Consider the following 8,396-nt stretch of genomic DNA (forward strand, 5'->3'; position numbering starts at 1 on the left):
TAATAAAGCTTTGTTTTTCACCATTGAACTGTTGTTGGATTGTTTTTACTGAGCACTGCATCACCTTTACACCTGCACACTGCAAACCACTTTGCCATATATATACAGTCACAGACAAAGGTATTGGCGCCCTACACTCAATATAACATAATTCGAGAAAACATGTTAAATACAAACATTTAGTCAGCATTAGTTGCTAATTAATATGACAAAGACCAAAATAGAAAAAAAAAATCTGGTTGATTAACAAACAATCTTTATAAAAAATAAAAATAAAAAAAGCATGCAGAAATTTCAAATATTTATTCATGGCAAAAGTGTTGGTATTAACAGGGTTATAACATATAGTTTTTCTCATAGAAATTTCAAGGACTTTTCATGGACCATTTTGACAATTTTCAAAGACCTAATTTAAGGAGTTTGACATCATTTTCAACATACGTAATGAATTGTGGAAATTGCTGCTATTTTACTGGAAGAAAATACAAATTTGGAATACTATCCACCAGAACATACAAGCACTTTTAAAACTATTTTTTTTTTTTTTTAAACTTGGAAAAGTAGATGGCAATTTAGGAAATGAGAAGGCTGGTGCAGTGTCTTGTTTCTACCAGTGTGCAGACTAAATTTCCCTACTGCTGCCATCAACAAGAGCACAGTTCCTAAACAAAATAAATAAGCCTTTAAGGGTTTGCCAAAAAAAGAATTGTCTAGAACTGAAGTGAAACTTGGTGTTCTTTCTGCTATCAAATCACCTAGCAGTTTAACAACAATATTTAACCTCTCTCTCTCAAATTAAATGTTGATACAGCTTGAACACCTACTATTTATGAGCATCAATTCATGCGATCTCATCTTGAACAGCGCAGGCCAGCGAATTATGCAGTTCTGTTGCATCCTTTTCTATGTAATGAGTTTGCAAGATTTGCCTTAATGTTGATAAAGTCAAATGAGTTCTGCTTTCAAGGCAGCTTCTTAATTTTAACTCTAGAACAATTACTTGAATAACTGCTTCCACAACTTCAGTTTCATCATAACCTTTTTTCAGAGCTTTATTAATCTGCCTTTCTAAGCTACTGTAACTCAACTTGTCTTTTTTGGCATGGCTCTCCTATTTGTCCCACTATTTTCAAATATCTTCTATATAATGGGTGAATGTTTGTATGGCTTTTAGCATTAACACTAGAACCACCGCGGTTATACTCATACCTAAAACCGCCGCAGGCAGTCATCATGACGGTTACATTTTAAACAACCTCAATATTAAAATGAAAGCCAAACTGTCGAACACAACTCAAAAATTGAATTCAAGCATATCATCTCAAACATCTGCACAGCCAAAACACCGTATTTAAATGAACAATTACACATAAAAGGGTTTCTTTTCTAACTTACCACATACAAATACTGTCATTGTAGAAATCCACAGTCTAACTATATTCTTCTTCGGCTTGCACTTGTAAACAGTTAGCATAGCACAGTCATTGTGTTTCAAAATTGTACTGGAGTACAGCAGCGATTGTAAATTTTGTACAGATGGTGGACACTCTCTTCTTGCTTTGTTCACTGTTCCAACCACGCTGTTTTTTTTTTCTTCATCTCTTTTACCAATTGCAGTGAAGTAAAAAAAAATTGTTAGCCACAAGCATATATGATTGCAATAGACACTTCTAATTCCTCTAATGACATTTCCCAGGAATCATCATTTTGTATCCTATATGCCTCTGCTACGCTACAGCATTAACTGTGGTGTAGCATTCTCATATCGATTTTATGCAGTCCATATTCCCACAGCGTCAACACCGGGATTTATAATTTCCCAAATAGTGCCATCCTTCCCAGGTCTCCTAAATGTCTGTTTGTGCTGGCAATGCAGCTGGAGTCGCTGTCCTTGTTACTGTGCAGCAGTTGGCATGGCTGGCTTCAGGAGATGATACAGTTGCTGCAGGAAACAACACCGACAAAATGGCTGGCACTGCAGAGGTAAGTTCAGAGGGGGTAGAGATAACAGGCTGATATATATATATATATATATATATATATATATATATATATATATATATATATATATATATATATATATATATATATATTCAAAATAAAAACATGTATTGTAAAAGGCAGTCAAGAAGACTGCTGTGGCGGTTCTAGGTAGGCGGGATTATAACTTCCTTATTTTCGTGATCATGTTTTTCAAATGCCGTCAGACACACTGAGTAATTTAAATTTGAAAACTTCAAACCATCAAAATGACTGCCATGGCGGTTCTAGTATTAAAAGGTGTTAGATCCATAGAAATTGCATTGCTATTGCAATTGCAAACTATTTGTTGCAGTATCACTTTTCACCAGCAACACTTGCTCTACATTGCGTATTGCGGGCTGTGGAGAAGTTTTCATGTTTGCATCACCTTCACCTCCCAGACAATCATTCTGATCTGATACTGACATTCCCTCATCTTCTAGGTTTATAACTGGTAGAAATTGAAGACCGGAAGAGCTTAAGGAATTGTTAACTTTACACACACACATATATATATATATATATATATATTATATATATATATATATATATATATATATATATATATATATATATATATATATGTGTGTGTGTGTGTGTGTGTATATATGTTGGGAAATATTTTTAAGAAAAATACAAAACTGAAATATCTTGCTTGCATAAGTATTCAACCCCTGTGCTGTGGAAGCTCCCAGTTTGCACTGATGAAAGAAATTGATCTAACGAGGACACAATTACCTTACCATTGGCCTCCACATGTGAACCATTAAAGTTGCTGTCACATTTTCTGGATAAAAACCCCACTGTTGAAGGATCATTGGTAAGGCTGTGAATCTGAAGGAAAATGACGACCAAAGAGCATTCTACAGAAGTTAGAGATAAAGTAACACAAATGCATAGATTAGGGAAAGGGTACAAAATAATATCCAAGTGTTTGGATATCACAGTGAGCACAGCTGGATCAATAATCAAGAAGTGGAAGCTGCATCACACCACCCAGGCACTGCCAAGAAAAGGCTGTCCCTAAAAACTCAGCGTTCAAACAAGAAGGAGAGTTGTGAGAGAAGCCACAGAGAGGCCAACAATCACTTTGAAGGAGCTACAGAGTTCAGTGGCTGGGAGTGGAGTAATGGTGCACCAGTCAACCATATCAAGAGCTCTGCATAACACTGGCCTGTATGGGAGGGTGGCGAGAAAGAAGCTGTTACTCAAAAAGTACCATCTGAAAGCACATCTGGAGTTTGCCAGAAAGCATGAGAGTGACCCAGCTGCGATGTTGGGAAAAGGTTTTGTGGTCAGATGAGACCAAGTAGAGCTTTTTGGCCAAAACTCAAAACGCTATGTGTGGCTCAAACCTAACATTGCCCATGCCTCAAGACTCACCATCCCTACAGTGAAGTATGGTGGTGGCAGCATCATGCTGTGGGGATGCTTCTCATCAGCAGGGACTGGGCATCTTGTTACAATTGAAGGAAGAATGGATGGAGCAAAATACAGAAAAATACTGCAAGAGAATCAGCTTCAGTCCACTAAAAAACTGAAGCTTGGGAAGAAATTTACCTTTCAGCAGGACAATGATCCCAAGCACAAGGCCAAAGCAACATTGGAGTGGCTCAAGAACAAAAAGGTGAATGTCCTACAGTGGCCTAGTCAAAGTCCTGATCTCAATCCCATTGAGAATCTGTGGCACTATTTGAAAATTGCGGTCCACAAGCGTCGTCCAACCAACCTGAACAACCTGGAGCAAATCTGCCAAGAAGAATGGGCCAAAATCACTCCGACACTGTGTGCAAAGTTGGTAAATACTTACCCCAAAAGACTTAAAGCTATTATTGCAGCGAAAGGTGGCTCTACCAGATATTAATGTGTGGGGGTTGAATACTTATGCAAGCAAGATATTTCAGTTTTTTATTTTTCTTAAAAATATTTCCCAACATAAAACCAATGTCACCTTACAATAATTGATTTTAAGTGTTTTAAAATAAAATATCGAACAGAACGAAATTTCGATGTACCATTTCTAATTCAGTAATATGAGAGAATTGGTCAGGGGTCTGAATACTTTTGCAAGGCACTGTATATATATATATATATATATATATATATATATATATATATATATTATATATATATATATATATATATATATAGTGCCTATAGAAAGTCTACACCCCCTTTTAAAATATTCATCTTTGTTGACTTATAGCCTGTAACTAAAATGCATTCAAATAGTTTTTTTTTTTTTTTTCATTTATGTACACATCCTACTGCTCAACTTCCAAGTGAAAAAAAATATTCTATATAATATAAGCTGAAATGGCTTGATGGATAATTGTCCACCCCCCTAGTAATAGCAATCCTAAATTAGCTCAGGTGTAACCAATCGCCTTCAAAATCACACACCAAGTGGCCTCCACCTGTGTTAAATTGTAGTGATTCACGTGATTTCAGGATTAATTCAACAGCTCCTGTAGGGTAGTGCATTTCAAAGCAAAGACTCAACCATGAACACCAAGGAACTTTCAAAAGAACTCCGGAACAAGATTGTTGTTGTTGTTGAAATATATATGTGTGTGTGTGTGTGTGTGTGTGTGTGTGTGTGTGTGTGTGTGTGTGTGTGTGTTTGTATTAACAATGACCATTTTGAAGGCGGATTGCGGTATCGGTATCTACATTTAATCCCATTCATAATTTTTATATAGCAGCTTGATCATGGTTGTGGGTCCACGTTTAACTAGGCGAATGTTCGCAGTGAACTGTATTAGGCTTGTTGAATTGTTTACTGAACACACCATGAACATTTAAAAATGGCGCTTAGATCAACTTTGGATTTAGCTGCACTAATGGTTTCATAAGTCACATAAGACGAATGTTTAGATGATAGTGACCTTAGCAGCATTCAGTTGGTTGAAATTTTTAACGTAACTTCACCTGGATAAAAGCATCCGTCTAATAAATAGTTTTATATTGAGTAGCCTAATAAAACATGAGAAACTCTCCATGACTTTTGAAATAGTTTAATAATCTATAACTTAATAGTGAAACCTACAACGCAGTACATGACGGCTCAGCTGTAGAGGTGCTACACATATTCTTTCGTTTAATGCCCATTCTGTGCAAGGCTGTGTTTGGAGTAGCCTATTTAAAATATTTAAATCATCCTTAGTCACTTTATTTAAAAGTTTCAGACAAAGTGTGCCAATAAATTGTAAAACACCTGAACAGTCCACCATCGGGAGCCAGCTTTCACAGAATACTTCCGTGCCATCTGATCCAAAACATCAATTCCATATTTTGTTGCGTTGTAAAACTCCATGGTCTCTGGTATTTATTTTTACTAGTCCCGATGCTAACTGAGTGACCAAAGCAGCACAGCTAAACAATAGACTGTCAGTCCTTCACTCAGGCAGTGGAGATTAGTGGAGACTAATCTAATTACAGCTAAAAACATTGAGGACTGGTAAATAAAAATAATAAAGTAGAATACCGTTCTGTGTAATCAAAATGTGTTACACGACTGGGGAAAATTACATTTTAAAACAAAAAAAAAGCCAAAATGATTGCCGGGGGGGCTTCTGGTGTTAAACGCCTCTGAGATGCTTCAGTAGCTGCATTTGTGCGTGAAAGTGGTATAACTCAAGTATAGTAAATTCAACAAAACTAGCATTATAATAAAGAATGCATGAGCTATTTTAACTTTTAAGGATATAAACTTTTAGTTTTTAACATTAAACTTTGTAATACTTAATATTTTCTAGGGCTGAACAGCAGGATATCTAAAACTTCAAATTTAAAACTTCATACAGAGTGAACAACTCAATTCGAAAGTATAGTCAGGGCATTCAAATGAGACTGAGACAGACAATAACTTTTTTTTTTTTTTCAAAATAACTGCTTCATCTTATCTTTTATCTTCTTTATATTATGTGTGTAAATCCATGCACATAATATGATGAATAACTAAATGTGTCCTATTTTAATTACAGTATCAAATGATCTGCATTCCAATTCTACCTGCTCCTATTTAAAATGTAATTCCTGTATAGCCATTTATTATGAGGTGTTGCGTGATGCACTGCCATTATGGAGTTTGCCAACTGATGGTAAGATAAGGTTAAAAGCCTCAGCCCTGTTATAAATAGACCGCTGCAGATTGATCTCCTGTACTGCCAAGATAGATTTAAATAATCAAACCATATTACAAGCATGTGATCAGGCAACAAGGACATCATCAGAGTACAGTGAAAAACATGAGTATTAAGTTAGTATAAAAAATGTCTATGCCATGGATTCTACATCACTGTGTGTGTTTGAAGTAATAACTGTACACAAAAAGAAAGATTACTGAAGGAAAGCAGGAAAGCTATCTTGCTTAGTTTTAACTTCAGATCCAAACCACATTTATCATACTGGACAGTGTGTGCCATTTTGGTTATAAGTGCCATGCAGGTAAATTTGGAAATTAAATTGTTTTATTTCAAATTTTCTAATTTGTTTAATCTCAGAAAACTTCAAGACTGAGCATACAAGAGCATACATAGAAAGTCAATTATTTTTCTTTTATAAGAGAAACTTTTAATTAAAGATAAATGAAAAACCATTAAACTTACTGCTTACAGACTGCTGTTTTGCCCATAAAGATATATTAGCTTTTTTTGGGATGTGACGGAGGTTCTTAACTCAGTAATTATTTTGTGAAAGAATTGTACCTGATTTTAAACTATATTTTGTATTAAAACAAGATATGACAAGGTTTTAAACTGATTATTATTTATTTATTTGGCAGACACCTTTATCTTTGAGGTTAGTTTCCAATTTGGACTGTGACAAATAATGCTTACATACAGTGAAGAATGCTTATATATAATGTGTACAGAAAGACATGAATTAATACATGCTAACATGTGGACAACAAACATACATTACATACATGTATATAACTTGATTATAGACCACATTGACTTTGGTATAGCTTGTATCTTGGTGTCAGTGAAAATGTTTCTGGCTGAAGTTGCACCATCCAAATTACCCCAGGTCTATCGTAATTAAACCAGGGTCATTTAGCTGTTAATGACCAACTTTCCACTTACCACCTTAAATGGTGGCTACATTGGCCAGGGTGCTGCGACCGCTCATCATACGTCTATCAGGTCTTGACTCTCTCTCTCTTGAAGTCTTGCAATCATCTTACAAGTTGATTTTCATGCATTTGCACCAAACCTGAAGTCATAAAAATATATTCTCCAAAACATTCCTGCTTCAACCTGACAATACAGTATGCTGCCGGGAGATGAGAAACTTTCTACAGAGATACACAATTGAACATCATGCTTTTATAGGCAGATATGTACCTTGTCATTAGGTTGTAATTATATCTGATGGTCAAACTATACATTTCTAGAGGTTCACTTATCTGCTTTTAAAAACACTGAAAGCACATCACAGCAGAACATGTAAAAAACACAGTAACTGCTTGTGGCTGCTTTTGGATTTAGGTCTTGTGAATCTAAGACAAAGTAAAAACAGCATTAAGTATACCCTTTTACCCTCTACAGAAGACCAGATGAACAACATTAAATCACTCCACTGAAGATTCATCTTGGACCATAAGAATGTCAACTCATTCATTATTCTGTATAGGCCTTGGATAATCAGTTTCCAGCTGTTGTTCTATTGTTTTTGGCTGAGAGAATTAATTTACTGCAGTAGTACAATTATTGGACCTTGTATAGACCCTCACTCTTAAGAAAATATTGTCGTGGTTTATATGAAGTTAGTCTATGATTAAGAATGGGGTTATGAGACATAAAAGCCCTATACAGTTTGTTCAGCCAAAAACTAATTCCCATCATGTCACCTTTCCAAAAACAATAAACTAGCAATGTAACTAGCAAATAAAATTGCCTCGAAAAGTATTATTTGCATCATCGTGTTCCCATTCATTTTGATTATAAACATCTGTCAATTGGATACAAGTTGTATTAAGTTCACTCTGTATTACTTGCTATGTACTAGTTAGCAGTTAACCTGCTTAAAATGCATCAAAATACATACTGCAAAAAGATACAGAGTGGATGTCCACATCCTCTGGGGTTGGTGCTTTATCTGCATTTGTCTTGTGTACATTAAAACTGATTCAAGCCCTGTGACAGATTGAGAAAAGAAGAAGCACTTAGGAGTAGCTGTACTAAGATGTGCCAGTTGCAGCGCAACCATACCACAATTTACATGTTTGTTGTGACATTTTGCAAAGTATACATTTTGTCGTATGTACTAAGAGAATATAAGTTAATGAAGAATGCTGCAACATACTCATTTAAATATTTGTTGCGTCCTCTTAGCGAGATCCCCAGCATTGCAAGAGTCTTGCGACA

The sequence above is a fragment of the Polyodon spathula genome, chromosome 4 (assembly GCF_017654505.1).
Source record: "Polyodon spathula isolate WHYD16114869_AA chromosome 4, ASM1765450v1, whole genome shotgun sequence".
NCBI lineage: Eukaryota > Metazoa > Chordata > Actinopteri > Acipenseriformes > Polyodontidae > Polyodon > Polyodon spathula.